At 41.8% G+C, this 20807-nt stretch overlaps 2 long non-coding RNA genes across 5 annotated transcripts in view; one reads left to right on the top strand and one right to left on the bottom strand.

Moving 5' to 3' along the window:
- The window catches only part of LOC138752444 (uncharacterized), a 34875-nt gene that overhangs the window by 12414 nt on the left and 1654 nt on the right, over positions 1-20807 (bottom strand). The window lies entirely within an intron of this gene.
- Positions 4140-20807, top strand: part of LOC138752429 (uncharacterized) — a 33587-nt gene continuing 16919 nt past the window's right edge. For 3 of the 4 annotated variants that reach the window (XR_011350641.1, XR_011350636.1, XR_011350644.1), the window contains exons 1-2: positions 4140-4277; positions 7860-8044. This is a non-coding gene — a long non-coding RNA (uncharacterized lncRNA). Of the gene's footprint in view, positions 4278-7859; positions 8278-20807 lie in introns of those variants that run through there. The other variant, XR_011350637.1, reaches the window with a different exon arrangement.

The following is a 20807-nucleotide window of genomic DNA, read 5'->3' as shown; positions in this document are numbered from 1 at the left end:
TCATATTTACGAAACAATATTTATATATACGTGTTTGTGTGTATGTATATATATATATGTATATATATATATGTGTGTGTGTGTGTGTATATATATATGTATGTGTGTGTATATGTATATATATATATAGGTGAATATTTGTTGTGCAAATGTTTTGTTTGTGTGTAGTAAGTCTGGTTGTGTGTCCATGTGCTTTGCACCAAGGGCCAGAGAACACTGTTTTGTCAAGTTGTACTTGTGCAATCAGATGACAATAAACATAAATTGACTAAACTGGAGCTTTTTGTATGCAAATATTTAATCTCCACCAAGCATTCTGACTGTAACTTATCTATCCTTGGCTTCAGAGACAGCCCTAAACATAACAACATGAACAACATGAACATTAATTCTCCCCCCACCACCCCAACACAATTTTAGGTCAATCCCACTTACATCTGGTTCCACCATCTCCAAATTTTCTTCATATACTGCTGGATTTTTATTTTTTTACCCCCTCCAACTCTTTTTTGTGTTCCCTTTCCAGATGTTTTTTCTCCTTCCACTTGTCTCTCCACTTCATTTTTTGACCTCTTCACTTGTGGGCCTTTCCCCAACTTCTAATTTTTTTTCTTTATTTCAGCTTTTTAATCTTTATCTTGATAAAGGTCCCATCCCGATATGTCGACTGACCATGGATGCTGTCTGCCCTGCTGAGTTTCTCCAGCAATTTTCGGTTTGTTGAGCAGTGCACAACTGAAATCTTAAATTTATCACCATTTCATAATCTCAAGTCAAAACAAAGGTAAATTTACAGACTTGACTTGATATTGTGACACATCATCTGTCTTTAGTCAAATTTAATTTGGTTAATCTTGGTGGTAAATCATCTTGATATTATATTAGACATTACAGCCTAAGACGACAAAAATTCATTCAGCCGATTAAATCTATACCAGAACCCAGATAAACAATTCCACAGCCTTGTTTCTCTGCTGTCTTGCAATATATTCTCTCAGCTATGCCTCTCAACTTCTCTTAGATTTTTTTCCTCCCTATAGAACTGTGGTACAGCAAACAGACACAAGACACATAAAAGACTGTCCACTTAAACGCCACTAGTAATCTCGATGGCTCCACATGTGACTGGCCCAGGAGTGGCTAGCTCAAGTTGGTTATCGACAGCCGGCCAGGTGGAGTCAGCCTCCCAGGTGGTCTTTCTACAGGTACAGAGGTCACCCCCGGCAGTAGGCTGGTGGGCGCTCAGCCCAGTACTGTGGATGTATCTTTCTTCTTTCTTTGGCTTGGCTTCGCGGACGAAGGTTTATGGAGGGGTAATGTCCACGTCAGCTGCAGGCTCATTGGCGGCTGACAAGTCTGATGCGAGACAGGCAGGCACGGTTGCAGCGGTTGCAAGGGAAAATTGGTTGGTTGGGGTTGGGTGTTGGGTTTTTCCTCCTTTGTCTTTTGTCACCACAAGAACTATATGTAAGGGTTACTTACAGCACTCAATTAACTTTCAATTAAAGTTTCTGGGACTACTCAAAACTATTCACTCGTGTAAAGAGCATGAAAATTCCACACAGACAGCACCTGAGGTCCCTAAGCACTATCTGCTGTGCCACTGCTCCACGCAAAATAACTTGTTCTCATACTGATACTGATTACTGCTGCTGGTGTGAACCTTGGGAAAGTGGGAGCCGGAGACACAGAGCTCCTCCACTGGGTTCTACCTCCCAGCCCTACTACAGGCTTTAAATGGCATACGACAGGAGCTATGGTACTTATTTTAAATTCCTATGGCCGCGGGATCTTGGCCCCAGATGGCAGCCCCTGTTCTGGCAGCGAACTTGAGGAATTGCCGACTCCAGGGGAGCAGAGGACTGGCCCAGGGCACCAGAAAGCAGGGACAACACCCTCCAATTTTGGAAAGGAGAAGCAGAGATGACCCTATGCATCAGTGACCAAGGCGTTGGATAAGTGAGGGGCCCTGAAGCTGACAAACACATAGGAAGCAGGCTGTTGGAGACTAGCTCAAGACTGGCAAAGGAGTACCAGGTATCGGAACTGGGATGCGAGGTTAAATTAAATCACACGCATGCACCCTTCCTTCCTCGCACCTTGTCCTTTATTAGACTGATTCCTTAGTTGCAAAGTTGAAGTAAGATGGAGGTGGATCAAGTATACACCCACAATCTTTTGTAATGAAGGAGAATGTGCAAGAGACAATTGGGATTATCCATTGTTTGATCAGGTAAGTACACCTTCAAGCCTCTCTGCACTTGGTGCACACAATTAGCTTGATGCCTCAGTGAAATGTTCTTGGGGTCTAAATGTATGGAGGTGACATATTTTGAATGAGATCAGGTCTACCCAGATGGAGTATAAAAACAATACATATTTGAAGAAGAACAATTTAGATTAAATTTAACTTTAAACATACAGCATGGAAACAGGCCATTTCTGCCAATAAGTCCGTGCTGCCCAATTTATACCTCGTTAACCTATGCCCGTGGTACATTTTGAATGGTGGGAGGAAACTGGAGACCCCAGGGAAAATACACGTAGACACGGGGAGAACGTACAAACTCCTTACAGACAGCATGGGATTCAAACCCCAACCCCATTTGCTGGCACGGTAAAGGTATTGTGCTCACCGCTATGCCAATCATACTGCCCTAACAGTGATTTTTTTTCTGATTTTCTATCCAATGCACATCCCTCAACCGACATGACCAAAAACAGATGTTCCCTTATTCATTGTGCTGTTTGCGGGATCTTGCTGTGTATAAATTGATAGACCGCACATTTGAATTGTAATTAATTGGATGTCTTAATTTTCAAAGCACATTGTAATATCATGAGCAATGTAGTGAAAAATTAAAAAGAACATCTTGTGATTTTATAATCTCAAAAACGATTCAATTAACATCACTGTACATCATTAAATGAGTGAACCAATCGTGAAATACAAGTTGCACAAAACAAATATATAGGAAGTGTGGATAACATGTAGAATAGCTGCCTCAAGCAAGTGGTTGGTAAAATCATTCCCAAATATAGTTTGTAATGCCATTTTAAGATTGCAACTGTGAGAACCATCAATAATAAATTCACTCAATGCACACATCTAGCTATGGATTGTGCACGCAAGGGATCAAATTGAAAAATATTGAATGCAAGGATAGATAAAGATAACAAAAAAATAAAAAGCACATATTAAATTGTGGAAACAAAGGGGAGAGCGTTAAGGAAAGTAATTTGAAAAGTGAATTAGAATTATACCGTATATGCCATTATATAGGATGATCTGAAACTTCATTATTTCATCTAAAAATCCGGGTCGTCCTCTATACTACATCTAAAATTCTAACCTTGATGATGGTCTCAACACCGTCCCCATCATCCTGCTGGCTCTAACACAATCTTTTGCAGGCCTATTAATTATAAGCGATTGTATACAATGGCATACATGTTAATACTTACAGATTTATTGTGCACTAAACATTACTTCCAAAGTAATCAGATTATTTTTGTACAGAAATTACAAACACTCCAGAACATTTTTTTTATTTAAACTAATCCAAAGAATAGAGTCAAATCAATAGGTTTGAATGAACAATGAAATCTGGAACATCTTGAGAGCCAGATCACAGGAATTTAAGTCCAGAGATCCAGAACACTATGGAAGGAGCAGGTATAACCTATGAAAAGCCATCTCTCGGCCTAAATGGAGAAACTGGATGAGAATTAAAATAATGAAAGATACCCAACAGCTGTGGCAGGGCCTACATGACATAACCTGTGACAAAACCAAATCTGGTGCAATAAAAAAATAGCAAAGCTTCACTCCCAGATGAGCCAACTCTTTCTATACCTGATGTGACCACTAGAACAAGGAAGAGACCATATTTCAGATTTATTGTCAGAGTACATACATGACATCACAAACATGACATCACAAACATGACATCACAAACATGACATCACAAACATGACATCACAAACATGACATCACAAACATGACATCACAAACATGACATCACAAACATGACATCACAAACATGACATCACAAACATGACATCACAAACATGACATCACAAACATGACATCACAAACATGACATCACAAACAACTCTGAGATTCCTTTTTCCTATAGATCTGCAGAATTACAACTAAATGGTAGTACAAAAAATAAACTGTACACAGCGTGAACATGTAAACAATCAAAGGAACTGTAAACAGATAACAAATATAAACAAACTTACTGAGCAAAGAAAATCAATGAAGTGCACAAGTAAGAGTCCTCAAATTAGTGACTGATTTAGTTTGTTGTTGAATCTGATGGTAGAGGTGTAGCAGCTGTTCCTGAATCTGGTGGAGAGAGTCTTGTGGCCCATATCTCTCTCTCTCTCTCTCCTGATGGCATCAGTGAGAACAGAGCAGGTGCTGGGTGAAGTGAGTCTTTGATGATTGCTGCTGCCCTCTGACAGCAGCGTTCCCTGTAGATGTTACCAACAGTGGGGAGGGTTTTGCATGTAATATCCTGGGCTATGTCCACTACCTTTTGGAGAGCTTTACGCTCAGGGATATTGATGTTCCCATAAAAGACTGTGATGCAGCTGGTCGGCACACTTTCCACCACACATCTGAAGAAATTTGCCGAGGTTTCTGAACCAAACCTCCACAAACTCTTGATGAAGTAGAGGTGCTGATGTGCTTTCTTCATGGGGCCACTGATGTGTTGGGTCCAGGAAAGATCCTCCGAGATAGTGACTCCCATGAACTTAAATTTGCTCACCCTCTCCACCTCTGATCCCCTAATGAACACTGGATCATATACCTATGGCTTTCCCTTCCTGAAGTCAACAATCAGCTCCTTAGTTTTGGTGACATTGAGAGTGAGGTTGTTATTAGTCAAGTTTTCAATCTCATACCCTTCCTTTATACAATCTAATACCATGGTATTGTCAGCAAATTTGTAGATGGTGTTATTTTTGAAATGAAGTACTAAATTATAGATGTAAAGTGAGTAGAGCAGGGGGATAAGAACACAGCCCTCTGGAGCTCTGGTACTGATGGAGAGCATAGAATATTTCAGCAAATTACAGACCCTTCAGCCCTCTGTTATGCTAAACTATATATTCCTACCAAAAACAGTATTAAACCCTTTCCATCCTGGTATCCTTTCATTTTTCATTCATCCAGGTGCTTGTCTGAGTCTCTTAAATACCCCTAATGTTGTGTCCTCCCCCACCATCCCAAGCAAGGCATTCCAGGCATCCACGTCTCTATTTACAAAACTTACCCCTGATGTCTCCCCTAAACTGTCCTTCCTTCATTTTGTAGAGATGTTCATTGTGGTTTATCTGCCTGGGAACAAAAGGCACTGGCTCTTCACCTTATCTACGCTGCACAGAATCGTGTAAATCTCATCCTTCTTCCCTCCAAAGAGAAAAGTCCCAGCTCTGATAATCTTGCCTCATAAGACTTATTCTCCACCCAGGCAATATCTTCACAAATTTCCTCTACATCCTCCCTATAATGAGGCAACTAGAACTGTGCACAATATTTCAAAGGTGGTATCACCAGAGATTTCTGGAGGTGCAACCTTACCTCTTGACTCAATCCCTCTGTGAATGAAGCCAAACATTCATAGGCCCTCTTAACTATCCTATCAACCTGCGTGGCAACCTTGAGAGACGCATGGATTTGGAGCCATGGTTCCTCTGTTCCTCCGCACAGTTTAATATCCTACCATTCACCCTCTGCTCAGCCTTCAGGTTTGACCTTCACACTTATCACCTATGCATCACCTCACATTTATCCAGATTAAACTCCTTCTGCCACTTCTCTGCTCAAATCTGCATCCTGTCTATATCCTTTTATAATCTATGACAACTTTCAGTACTATGCAAAACTCCTCCAACCTTCTTATCATCCACAAACTTACTTACCCATCCTTCTGCTTCTTAATCCAGGTCATTTATATTAAAAAAAATCTAAGATCAGAAGGCCCACATCCACGTGGATTTCACTAGTCCCTCAAGTCCTTTCTTAAGTTCTTTCCTGGCTACTATCTAATTCTCATGAGCCCTTGTTTCCTTCTTCCCAATTCTAATGTATGTTTCCTTCTTCCTATTAGCAAGCTGCTTCAGCTCTTTTGAAAACTATACTTCCCTTTTCTAACCATCTTTTTCCTGTCCCAATGGGACAAAACCTATCCTGAACCCAAAGCAAGATGTCCATAAATTTCCTCCACATTAGGTCTGAGCTTTCTCCTGCGAACATATGTTTCCAATTTACTCTTGCTAGATCCTGCCTCAACCCATCATAGTTAGCCCTTCCCAAAAACTTTCTCATTTTGTTTGTCCTTGTCCATAGCTAATGTTAAAGCTCAGGGAGTTGTGGTCACTCTCACCAAAATGTTCCACTGAGAGGACGACGACCTGACTAGCTTCATTACCCAGCACTAGATCCAGTATAGCCTCTCTTTTTGTCAGCTGGTCCACATACAGTGTCAAGAATTCTTCTTGTACACATTTGACAAATCCAGCCCAATCAATCCCTCTTGCAGTCAGGAAGTGCCAGTCAATAAGAGGGATGTTGAAGTCTCCCATAACAATCGTGTAATTTCTGCACCATTCTAAAATCTGCCTGCTAATCTGTTCCTTGGTATCCTGAGGGCTATTTGTGGGCCCATAGATTAATCCCAACACAGAGATTGCTCCCTTCCTATTTCTGACTTCCACCCACACGGGCTCAGTAGACACTACCTCTGCAATGTCCTCCCTTTCTATATCTATGATACTATTGCTGACCAGTAAATCCTACTCCCCCCTCTCTTACCTCCCATCCTATTATTTTCAAAACTACTAAACCCTGTCCCTGCATCAGTCAATCCTGCCCTTCCTCCAGCCAAGTCTCTGTAATGCCCACTACATCGTAGTTCCACATACTGATCCATGCTCTCAAGTTCATTCCTGATTCTCCTAGCATTGAAATCCTTCAAACTGACTATATTTATTCCTCCCCTTCTTGTCCTTCCTTACAACTCAGTACACATAGCATTATGTTTTTGACCTTCTCCCTATTCTCTACACCCACATTCTGGTTGCCATCCCCCTGCCAAACTCGTTTAAACCTCCCCATCAGCTGAAACAAACCTGCGCACCAGGATATTGGTCCCTTTCCAGTTCAGGAGTAGGCATATCCTTTTTGTACAGGATAGACCTTCCCCAGAAGAGATCCCCATTGATCCACAAACCAGAACCCCTGACTCCTGCTCTAACTCCTCAGCCATGCATTCATCTACCACACCTTTCTATTCCTACCCTCTCTTCTTTCATTCCACATCTGCTCTTTCTCCTCCCCCTCCATTTTTTGCTGCCTTTCCCATGATTCCTCACCCTGACTGCCACCCATCCCTTCCTCTTTAGTTCCATCTTCCTTCCCAATCTCCACACTGGTTTCTACAATTCTCTTTCCCATCCCATTGCCCATCGTTCCTTCTCTCTTTACATCACTAGGGTTGCCCTCTTATCAACACTAGCAATCCTTGTCATGCAATCACCATTCCAGCCTGTATGACTCATCTTTCTCCACCAACTTTGTTTTTTTTTTTGCCTTTCTCCCTTTATCCAGCACCTGCCAATCCATTGCCTCCAGCTTTTCCATGCTTCACTACTCTTGGTTAATTTTCTCCCAGATTATTGTTTCTAATTGCATTCTCCTGACTGATGTAAAGTTGACTCCATGCACCTTGAGAACTATGGTATGTTATGGAACCCTGTGAATTTGTAAACTCACATTACATAAGTATTGTGTACTTTTATACCTTTCAGAGTTGCATTGACTTCAATATTGTTTCTCCTTCCAGGATTTTCTTCAGTTTTCATTGACCTATTTTTAAACTGATCCTTGATGGTTTGCTCCAATTTGCTTCATAATGTAGTGCATAATCGAAGCAGCTGAATCACAATGAAAAGGGTACATCTGAAAATGTCTGTGATTGACTTTCAAATTTGAATTTCAGACTATGGTTTTGAAGAAACTGATTCACAGGTAGGACATGTGAAGTGATGGGGAAATTGGTCAAGAGTCACGTTTTGAATTTTAATAAGGATTCATTAATGGGTACTTAAGGACTATCAGTGAGAACAAATGGATACTTTATTGTTCTCAATAGTCTGAAACCCTGGTGTTTACAAACACTGCAAGTACATTATATTCCTTAAACTTTACATCCTTTACTCCAATGTATAGCGGGCTTTGAATAAAATTGCATAGAACATGAATGTTTCACTTTCTTGTAATACACTCCTAGGCTATGAAACCTACATGTGATTGAGAAGACATTTTCTTTTTTTTCCCCCCCACTGAAGCTGTGATCTTATACTGGGTCCATTACTCATAGTTCTCACATCCAGTTAGGCATCCTTAAGCATCCACCTAATCTCCTAATTTTATGTCTCAGGTCGAGACAAGGTCTTGTTAATCATTCCTCATTGGACAACAATTTCAGTTCTGGTTGATTTGAAGGACTAAGTATTGTTTCAATATTGTTTAAATTGATCGTGTCTTATAGATGTAGCAGAATTGGTTGCCTCAATTATGATGATGGAGGATGACCACTAGGTGATGTTATACAGTGTGGGATGCATCTTCAGTTGTATTCCCTGGTATGATTGGGTGATTTGGCCTTTTAAGCACAAGACACCCTCTGCCAAGGCAGACCCACCACAGGCTGATCAGATCTGGGTGGGTCCCCCATATTCATTTTAAGAGAAATGAGCCCAGAGAGGATCCCTTCTTTTCAGCCAGAGCCAGTGACTATTCATTTTGGCTAAGTTGGAGAGGGATTTAATTTAAACTTTGTTGAAACTTATCCAAGGCAAGTATGTCCTTCTTTAATTCATGCCATATGACAAGCTCTAAAAATGGGCAAAGTGCCCTAATATTTCTACCCACAATCAGGATGATCTTTTCCCACATAATATCACAAGATCTAGGGAATGCCACCCATAAGTACAAACAAAAGTGATAATATATATGATAATATAAAATTACATCCAATAAAAATAAGTACAATATAATTTTGCTGCTGGCTTGAAAACTAAAATTATTAGTTTTACTTTCTTCAGTTTCATACTTGCAGAATTAGGTTTAACCTATGATCTGGCAGGTGCATCTGAATAGTGGGGCTTTCAAGGAATGGTGTATTTAATTATTGTTACATTTAACCAGCACATTGGCAAAAGATATACTAAAATAATACTATTTACTGCTAATTAAAGTGCAAAGTTCTGAAATTAAATTTTGCACCTGCTTACAGATTTAATGTATTATAAATTTTCAATATAACTGTTAGCATTTAATCTTAGAGTTAAACATTTACGCACAATTTGTAGACAGCCAACCTTTAAACCTTTCCTTGAACACTGATAACTTTATGAACCTTTATCATTTTGTCAAATGCCAAGACCATGAAACTTGCAATGGGACACCACAGAACAGTTTAATTAAAGCAAATGTTTCGTACAATAGACCCACAGCATCTCGTTATAATCCTCAAATCAATGTCCCACGTACGAACATAGAAAACAGGAACAGAGGTGGACTATCTGGTCTAGTGAACCTGTTCTCACTCCATTTACCTGCCTGTTCCAAATAACCATTAATCCTCCTATTATTCAATTGTTTGTTCAGTCGAGAAACTTAAATGCTCAAGATTGGGTCACATTGCTGGAGGAATGTACATTATATTGCCATTCAATGTAGCCCTGTTCTGAATTCATGCAGAGCCTGAGTCAAGTGGTATAAAGAAAAAGTTAATGCATTAATATTTAATAAAAAAATATTTTTGACGAACAGCACGGAAACAGGCCATTTCAGTCCACATGTCAGTGTCACCCAATTTACACCCTACATCCCCTGTACATTTTGAACAGTGGGAGGAAACTGGAGTCCCTGGAGAAAACTCACACAGACACGGGGAGAATGTACAAACTCCTTACCAACAGCATGGGATTCGAATCCCGGTCTGGTACCAATTGCTGCCACGGTAAAGACATTGTGCTAATCATTACACCAACCCTTGAGACCACATAAATCATCTAAATATGTCTAGGAACTCAGAAACGATATTAAAATAAAAGGAATATTGTCTTTTATGAACTTTTGGTAACCTTAACGTGATTTTTGCAGGAGTTAAAAAGAACATGTCATAATTAGGAAAAATTCTGAAATGATTATTGTAACCCCAGAGCTAGTATTATTTTTTACTACCCCTGGGGTTACAATTAGTCATTAGTAGTTTGTGAATATCAGCATCTAAATTATTTGCAGTTCTTTCATTTGCTGTTGTCGTGGAAATTTCATCAATGAAGTGAGAAATGAATGAAATTGTTCCAATCTCAGTTCATCTTTTTTTGGTAAAAATAAATCTGGATATTTTTCCAAATGAATGTCTTATAATTAGTTTTTAATTAAAAAAAAAGATTTTTTTTCCAAGGGGTATTGACCTCACTGAAAGGAAATTATATGTAACCCATGTTCCATGTGAAGCATAGAGTGCAAAAACAAGTCTGGTATTACATTTTCATATCTGGAGATCAACCGTGATTATTTTGTCAAGTGAAAAAAATTAACAGCTTAAGTTTAAGGTGTAGAAAAGTTGAGATGGTCAAGCCTAGAAGATATCCAGTACACATTAACAGAACATTATTTGGAAGAGGTGTCTTTGATGAAAATAGCAGATGGGCACACCTTTGTAAGATTGTTCTAAAACCTATACTATCAAAATACGGCAATATTAAATCCCACTGTTTATAAATTTTCATTCACCACATTTCTTTTGCACCTTAATGAAACATTTCCATCTTCATGCAATCATATCACACTAATTAGAACCAGGCCCAGTGCCAGACTGTATTGTGCACTAAGCAAGGCCAACTACTTTCACCCCCCACACACAAAAAAAAGCAACGTTGAGTTTCAAAATAGATGTTTTGTCTAAAGAATGAAAACACAAAACTTGGAACTGCTAATTTTACTTTAAATTGCAAGAAGGAATAAGGTAAAATTACTGACCTAGAAAATTTTCACAAACTTTGCAGCTCTATTATATTTAACATAATATAAAACATATTAACGCAAAATTTATTTTGCATCAACAGTTAAGAAAAGATAAAAACAAGAGTGTAGAAAATGCAAAGTACAGCACTAAACAACAAAGCTAATAATGAAACATTTAATTGAAAACATAATAATTTATCTTTTATCAACACACATTGAAAATACTCAGGACTGACTTTTCAAAGTGATAGCATTCATCTGCTGTCAAAGTTTCCTGAAATGTAATAAAGAGATATGTTGTGGCGTGATCCCCCTCATATAGCAGGAGGTTTGAGCAAGTGGAGTTGTTCTAGTGAACCGGTGTGGACTTGAAAGGCTGACGTGGCCTGTTTCTGCTCCGTAAATGGTTATATGGTTATATTATAAGTGAGTGTGTGTGGGTGCTGCGTAGGCTAAATGCCGATATCTATTTATAAACCAATTGCACAACACAACAAATATATGAACACGAAGAAACTGAGGTCTATCGAGGTAATGCTCAATAGCAAGGCATACACAATCACTCGTTCCCATACGATGCACATTCATGCCGAGTGTTGTGGAGGTCGTGAGAAGAGAAAAGATGCTGTATATTTTTGTGTGTGGCCACAAGATACATATAATCAAACACATTAGTTTCAGTTATCTGCATTTATTTATCTACAATATTTTCCTTATTAATCTTATGAATCTTCTTTAAAATATTAATATTCTGTGCCAAAGGATCCCCCCTTGACTCTCTTTACAATATCAATATTCTTTACCAAGGCAAAGGGTCCACCCTTGCCTCTACCAGGGGAATAGACCCCCTAAAAATCATAGGACCTTGCCAACTGGCCCACCTGCTCCCCTCCCCTCTGTTCTGCCCTACGTTCAAAGAGCTCCACTCAATGTTGACTGAAGCACCGTGGCTGCTGCCTAATCCCAATTGCGCAAAAACTATGTGTCGGTGCATAGCCGCACTAAACATTCCCCCAACTGCGAGCCCACCATTCATGCGCCTGCCAGCCCTGCAATTCAAATCCATCACACATGCGTTTGCCGGCATTAGCGCATACACAAAAGAATAAAGATGACCATGCCCAGCCAGCCAACAGATCTCGGGACGCCGACTAATGAAACAAGTGCACAGTAACTTTTTTCACATTTGGCCCCGACACACAGGATTTCTGGCCATCCTGACTACGCCCCTCTGAAGTCTGCATCCTAAGCAGATGGCTAGTTCACCTAGTGGTAGTGTTGACCCCGATTAGAACATATTATCATATTTTGGTCAAACCTTACATGTTATATTTTATTAGCAATAGGAAAATATCAGGAACCCATCATGATAAATAATTTACAGAAAATAAGTACTTTATATACCAAATGTGGTGGGAAGTTCTCATAAACATCATGCTGAGCAGTGACTACTTCATGCAACGCAAATATGTAACAAATATTTATCAAGCATTGCTTCTGAAATGAAGTTCCAAACACATTTTGAAATTGAATTCAATGCACAGGATTAGTCATTTAGTTCAATCTTTCATGATACTGAATTAAAGAAAAGTATGAGACAGCACACCAGGGATAAAACTCACTCTTCAAAATAGTTGGATAGCATATGACCTTTTATGCTAAATATGACCTGAAAGAGAGCACAGCTTTGGTTTAACCTTCTACCTGTACATTGCAGCACACCATCTTTGCTGAATTAGAATCCCGGTCAAGATTTTTATGCTCAAGTCTCTAGATTGAGACTTGATCTCACAATCTTTTGATACAGAGGCAACTGTATAATTGATTACCCTACAAGTCGTAGGGTTTTCATAAGATTTCTTGAGTAATAATTTAAACAAACCTGTAAGGTGTCTCTAAGTTCACTATTTCTGCAGATAATAAGAATTTGTTTCAAATGATATAGCAGGCAGAGAAAAACAGAGTATAAATTTTGCAAAATCCCTAATTTAAATTATGAACATGAAAATTTGTCAGCTAACTCATTCTCAATATTTTGCATCAAAATTTGAGCCTACTGGAAGCCTTGAAGTGTATTTTCATTAAAAAATATAATTGTTTGAAAGTATAGATGTGGATATCAGTAAGACTGAAGTATGCACCAGGAGAATGACTGCAAGTTTAACTGCACTCTGAACTTACAAGCAAAGATCTGGATACTGAGATGTTAAAGGAATGAGGCTATCAGAGTTATTTTTTCTGTGAATTTTTAATTGGAAAAGTATACACGACTTTAATTTGGTTACAAAATACTTTGAATATTAAGTTGAATCATAAACAATATCAGTTAATGTGTTTACATATGACAGTAAAAGATTGAAACAATTATGCTGTGGTCCAAAAGCTGCACTGAAATGGAAATGTATTCTCTTGACCAAGCAGTTTATTGTCCCAATTTTCTTTTAAACTAATTGCGCTGATGGTCTTCCACATCTGTCTTTTTTCCTCAAGCACTTCATGTGTCAGTTAACTCTTTACATTGAGAGAATAACTTTCCATTGGAAAACCCCAAATGATTCTGGGTTTGCTGGTGAACATGACCAAAGATTCCTATAGCAACAGACATATAGCTGGAAATAACAACAAAATGTACTTTGTTTTGGAAAATCCCGTGATTTAATTTAAATATTCATTAAGAGTGAACTGTTTCATCCATTTTCACCCCAATTTTATGCTTGATCACATTAATTATGCACTGTACTTTGCATTATATCTATGGTAGACCTAGTTAATTAGATAAAATGAAATGTGGAAAGGAATAATTGGGCTTGAAGATTCTGAAGGGAATTTGAATGAATTATCAGAATAGGTTAACATCATGTTAGAAATCATATTTTTTTTATAATTTCAATCATTTAAACAGAAAACCAAACATGCAATTGTATGACATAGCAATTAGTAAAGATATATCCTTATCTTTTGCATGAAACAATATTTTCATGACAAAATAAAGAATGTTTCTATTTAATTAGTTTCTTACATACTATGAACTACAATGGTACCAAGGTGAATTTTAAGACAGCTTAAACACTATTATAACAGGAATAATAGCTATTTCTGCTGTTGTTGCAATCATTTTCCACTGCATTTATCTTAAATACTTAAGTCACAGAGAGTGACCTTTATCATACATTTCAAAATTGCGAATGGTTATTAATTAATCTTTGTGATAGTATGGGATCCTATCACCTCTGTATATATTTGTATATAGTGTTAATGATTGGCTGAGAGCTGTAGCCACATCTACTGGCCAGGTCATAAGGTGCTGCACCTAACCAGATCCAGGTCAGTCTGGACTGGTCGACCTCGATGTACTACACTCTAGTTTTTTGGTAATAAAAGCCTTGGATTGAATCTACAAGTCTTTGAGTCATGCGACACGTTACAATTTTATTACCAAAACTTTCAACGAATGGAGCGAATGCTGCGACCAGAATGCCTCAGCATCGACCCACAGTCAGCTACTGCTCAGAGTGATTTCAGTTACTGGGTGAGGACCTGCAGCGCTCAGACCCTGTTGTGGAGGAAGACGCCAATAAACTGTTGGTTTTGATGTCGATGGTGTCCATGAGGGTCTATGAAAAAATCCAGGACACAACCTCCTATACAACAGCCATGAAAGTGCTAAAAGGACTCTATGAATGACCTGTGAATAAGGTATATGCCAGACACACGCTGGCAACCAGGAGACAGCAAGCGGGTGAGTCCTACAGAGCCTACCTACAGGCACTAAAGTTACTGAGCAGAGCATATTCATGGACCAATAAAACTGCGGACGGGATCACTGACGACCTCATACGGGATGCTTATGTGGCTGGGATTCGGTCTAATGAAGTGAGCATGGGGGAGACAGCCTCATGGAGACTGTATAGATTGCAGAAATGATGGATGCTGCAGGCCTAAGCATGGATGCCTACACACAGGGCTCTGGCCAGTCATGGGCCCACTGTTACAATGTGAGTAGAACATCTGCTTTTAATTTGGCCTCCCCATGCCCTGTCGATAGCCTCGCTGCCACCACGCTGCCCAACGCGGCCCCAAAGTGTTACTTCTGTGGGATGGAGAAAAACAGTCGATCCCTGTGCCCCATGAGGAAGGCCTGGTGTCAGAACTGCAAAAAGAACGGCCATTTCGCAAAAGTCTACCGGTCCAAGATGGCCGCCACCAAGCACAGTGCCTCATGCGAGGCCCAACTGCTTTCCCCAGATTCAAACTGCTTGAGCTTGGAACTCTCATTCAATGAGACCAAGGAACCGATCGCACAGCAATGCTTGATGTCACGACGCAAGCACCATGTGCAGAAGGCACCACCCTCGTTGCTGTATCGCTGCACCCCGTCAGACCACCCACTCCATGCACGCCACCACCACCGGCTTCTACACTGCCCCAATGTGACCTCTGCACTGACAAGCCCTGATGGACTGCCTGCTCCATGTGTGTCGCTGCCCGCTGCTGACTTACCGGCACTCCACATTGGCCACTCTAACCAGGTCTCTGTGAAGGCAGATCCCAACAGACTGCTCACTCCAATTATGTCACAGCACAAGTGTAGCACACAACAGGCCGAGGCACCACGAAGCTCTAGTGATGTGAGGCTCCAATGGACAGCCCTCCCACCGACGCATGACATCATCACACTAGACACCAACGCAGGCAGCTCTGCTCCCTGCATCATTCACTGCACCTGTGACACTGAATCAAAGTCAACCACATCCCTTAGCTAGGGCCATGGAAACCATCAAGGTGAACAATCAATATGCTGTCTCTTTGATTCAGGTTCAATGGAAAGCTTCATTCATCCAGACCTGGTGCAATGTTGTGCACTTGCAATCTATCCGACTGACCAGAAAATTTCACTGGCCACAAGACTGCACTCAACGAGCATTAAGGGGTATTGTGTGGTGACTTTGAAAGTTCAGGGTATCAGATTTACGGGTTTTAAGTTACTCGTCCCGTCTCAACTGGCTGCTCTTGTATTGTTGGGGTTGGATTTTCAATGTCATTACGGGGTCCCCATGCCCTGAAACAGTCTGTCTGCCACCATCACCCCACACCGGATGCCTCCTGCTAGCAACAGCCACGCCAGTCCCTGTGGCCCGAAACAGGCGCTCCACTTGTAGTCTCTCCACTCTCCGAGTCAATACTCCAACACTCTTTGCCAACCTCACTCCCGGCTGGAAACTGATTGCCACCAAAAGCTGGCAGTACAGCTTTGGGGACAGGAAATTCATTAAAAGTGAGGTGCACAGACTGCTGGACAAGGGCATTATTGAGCCCAATGCAAATCCCTGGAGGGCACAGGTAGTAGTTGTGAAGAACGGGAAGAAGCTGTGGATGGTGATTGACTACAGCCAAACGGTCAACTGCTACATGTTCTTAGATGCTTACCCTCTCCTGCGAATCATGGACGTCGTGAATCAGATCACCCAATACCGTGCGTTTTCCACCATCGACCTTCGATCAGCCTACCACCAGCTCCAAATCCATCTGGAGGACTGCCCCTTCATGGCCTTCGAAGCAGATCGGCGCTTGTACCAATTCCTCAGGGGCCCCTTTGGTGTCACTAATGGAGTCGCGGTCTTCCAGTGGGAAATGGAGCAGTTGGTGGACCAGAATGGGCTAACAGCTACATTCTCATATCTGGATAATGTCACAATCTGTGGCCATGACCTGCAAGACCATGAGGCCAACGAGAGATTCTTCCAAACTGCAAAACGGCTGAACCTATAATTTCGAGAAGTGTGTGTTCCAGATTCTAGGTTGCATGGTGGAAAATGTTAAATTTTATATCCTAATAATTGACTATATCGTTCAAAGGATTATATCATTTTAGGTAAATAGTATGTTGGTTTCCCTAAATTCCCGAAAGGTCATCCGCATAACAGGCCAATTTATGCTCTGGCCTTTTAATAGTAATTCCCGATATCCTCATTCTGCCTGGTGTATTGAGCTATTGATTCCAAATATAATGTGAAGAGTAATGGTGACCAGGCACAACCCTGTGTCCTACCCCTTCTAGTATAAAACTATTTGAATAAATATCCATTGATTTTAATCCTGGTAGTAGGATTGTCTTATAGTGCCTGTATAATTTTAATAATTGTATCATGTAAACAAAATATATGTAAAACTCTGTAAAGAAAATTCTAATTAACAAATCAAATGCCTTTTCAGCATCCACATTAATTACTATTGCTTTAATTTTATTATTTGTCTATGATATATAATGGGAAGAGTCCTTCGTAAATTGTCCCTCGCTGGCCATGGCCTGCAGCAAACCCCTCCTATACTACATCCACCACTGGATCCATGCATTCAACCGCTGACTCTACACCTACCTGGCATCCATCAAGAACCATAAGCTCCCCTCCCTCGAGACTGTAGCCGCTGCGACCCCCCACATGGATCCCCCTCTCATCCCCGGCAGCCTATCCTCCAGAACTCCTCGTGCTTTGGCTGCCATCTGAGCCTCGACTTTGGCCACCTACCCGATGGAGCTCCCAAAGCCAAGGCCTTTCACCAACACACTGACCACCCCAATCACAGATCCCACAGAGCTCCCCAAGCAACAGCCGCTCACTCCCACCCAGGCCTTAGCCACAGACCCCATGGAGCCCCCAAGGCTGCGGCTGCTCACTGCAGCACCAACCCTGACCTTGGACCCCACAGCCGCTCACTGGAACACCAACCCTGGCTATGCACCCAAAAGAGTTCCCAACACCAAGGGTCCTATCGCAACACCAACCCCCTCCTCACCAGAGCTGCTGATGCCTCGACTGCCAACCCCAGCACTGGATCTGCAGAAGATGATGCTGGAGCCTCCCTTGCTGACTCGCACCATGTGGATCCCAACGCAGACTGTTACCAGAGTCCTGATCTTGCTACTGGATCCCATTCACTTATCCACCTCACTACTCCTTCCCTGTCCTCCTACATCCCTCCCCACCACCCCCATCTCCCACTCCATGCTCTCCTCTTTTCCGCTACCCCAATTCTCAGACCTCACCTTTCACCCTCTCTCTAGCTATCCTCTCTCCCCCTCACCTTTGCCACCCCCACTTCTCCCCCTCCTTCCCTGCCCCTCTGACATCCCCAACAAACCCTCCCCCTGCCAACCTCGCTCCTCCTCCCCCACCTCTACCTTCGGATCTCTCCAACACTTCTCCGCCACTGTCAACACCCTCCACAACACCAATTCCCACTATTATTCCTACTTGGTTTTTACTATCCCCTCTGATCTTTCCCTCTCTGAGACATATCACTTGGTCCTCAGTAGAGGTCTCACCTTCGTCCCCCTCCACCCAGTGATGCTGAACTCTTCTTTTTCCGCCTCCGGGTTCACTTCCACGACTGTGACTCTCCACCCACCCCATCCAAGACCCTTTCTTCTGCTTCAAGTTTTCTTCATCCTCCTGGACACTTCAAACTTGCCAGCTTCCTGCTCTGGACCTTTTTATTTCCAACTGCCACTGAGACATCAACCTTCTCATCTTTACCACTCTCCTCTCATATTCCAACCTCATCTCCTCAGAACACTTTGCCCACCACAACAATCCCAACCTCACCATTAAACATGCAAACAAGGATGGAGCAGTTGTAATCTAGCGCACTGACCTCTACCTTGCCGAGGCCAGTCAACTCTCAGACACCTCTTCTTATCAACTCCTCCCAAAGGACTCCACCTTGACTCATCACGCCACTGTCTCAAACACCATCTCCAACCTTATCAATTTAGGTCACCTCCCCTCCATGGCTACCAACCTCATTCTCTCCCACCTCTGCACTGTCTGTTTCTACCTCCTACCCAAGATGCACAAACCCAACTATCAGGGGTAGATCCATTGTTTCTGTTTGTTCCTTCCCCATCAAACTCATTTCATCTACCTCAACTATCTTTTCTCCCCAGTCCAATCCTTCCTGACCTACATGTGTGATACATCGCATGCCCTCTATCTCCTCAATAACTTCAGATTCCCTGAACTGGACCACCTGATCTTCACAATGGATGTCCAATCCCTTTATACCTCCATTCCCCATACAGAGATTTGAAAGCACTTCACTTCTTCCTGAACCAGAGACCCAACCAGTCACCCTCTATCACCACCCTCCTCCACCTGGCAGAACTTGTCCTCACTCTAAACAACTTCTCCTTTCACGCATCTCACTTCCTACAAATCAAAGGAGTAGCCATGGGTACCTGGATGGGTCCCAGATATGCCTGCCTGTTTGTGGGCTTTGTGGAGAAAGCCGACATAGGCAATAACCCTCAACTCTTCCTCCAGTATATCGATGATTACATATCAACTTTATCCACTTCGCAGCCAGCTTCCACCCTGACGTGAAACTCACCTGATTCCTCTCTGATAACATTCTCCCCTTCCTGAATCTCTCAGTCTCTATCTCAGCAGACAAACCCTCTAACTCCCACAACTACCTGGTCTACACTTCCTCACTCCCTGTCCTCTGCAAGGATTCCATCCCCTGGTCTCAATTTCTCCATCTTCTCTGCATCTGTTCCCAAGGTGAGATCTTCCAGTCCAGAACTTCTGAAATTTCTGCCTTCTTCCACAAACATGGCTGTCCCTCCACTACCATAAACACAGCCCTCACCTGCATCTCCTCCATTTCCCACTCATCTGCCTTGGCCCCATCTGCACCCAGACACAACAAACATAGAATTCCCCTCATCCTCACCTACCACCCCACCAGTCTCTGCATCTAACACGTCATCCACTGGAATATCCGGCACTTACTACAAGGCACATTTTTTCACTCTCCTCCCCTCTTGACCTTCCCCAGGTTCTGCTCCCTCTGCAATTCCCTCATGCACTCATCCTTCCCCACCTATTTCATCTCTGACACCTTCTCCTGTACCTGCAGGAGATGCAAAACTTGTGTCCTCACCACTGGCTGGAACTGCAAATAGGCCTTTCACATGAAGCAATACTTGTACATCCAGAGGACTTATTTACTGCATCAGGTACACCCTTTGTGGCATTCTCTACATCGGAGAGACTGGTTGTAGATCGGTTTGCTCAGCACCTCCCCTCCATTCACAACCGCAGCAATCTCCCAGTGGCCAACCATTTCAATTCCAGGTCACACTCCCAGGCTGACATGTCTGTCCATGGTCTTATGTACTGTTCCACCCTGACCACCCACAGATTGGAGGAACAACACTTTATTTTCCATCTGGGCACCCTCCAGCCAGATGGCATGAACATTGATTTCCATTAAACCTGCTTGGCTTTTCTACCCCCTCCCCCTTTTCCTGCCTTTCCAGCTCTTTCACCTACACAGTTCTGCTTTCCACCTTCCCTCCCATCTCCACCTATCATCTCCTGCCCTGCCACCACTCCCCCTCCCACTCTTCTGTTCTGATACTCTGTCAGCATTTATTCATACTTTGATGAACGGCTCATAAAGCTACATAAAGGACACTGTTTGAACTGTTGAGTTTCTCTAGCATTTTGTGTTTTTACTTCAACCACAGTGTCCACAGAGTTTTGTGTTTAACTTTGTATGTTGTCTCATGTTTGGCATTGTTGTACAAAACCTATTTGATCATTTTGTGTCAGTATAGGTAAAAAAAACTCTTCTCATTGTTAGTCATAGTGAAGGTAAATAATTTATAATCTATATTAAGAGCAGATAGTGGTCTAAATGACCTCATTCCATTTTATCCTTGCCTTTTTTCAGTATAGCTGTGATT

Source organism: Narcine bancroftii, chromosome 1, assembly GCF_036971445.1.
Source record: "Narcine bancroftii isolate sNarBan1 chromosome 1, sNarBan1.hap1, whole genome shotgun sequence".
In the NCBI taxonomy this organism is placed as follows: Eukaryota; Metazoa; Chordata; class Chondrichthyes; order Torpediniformes; family Narcinidae; genus Narcine; species Narcine bancroftii.
This window is presented reverse-complemented; position numbering and strand designations above follow the sequence as displayed.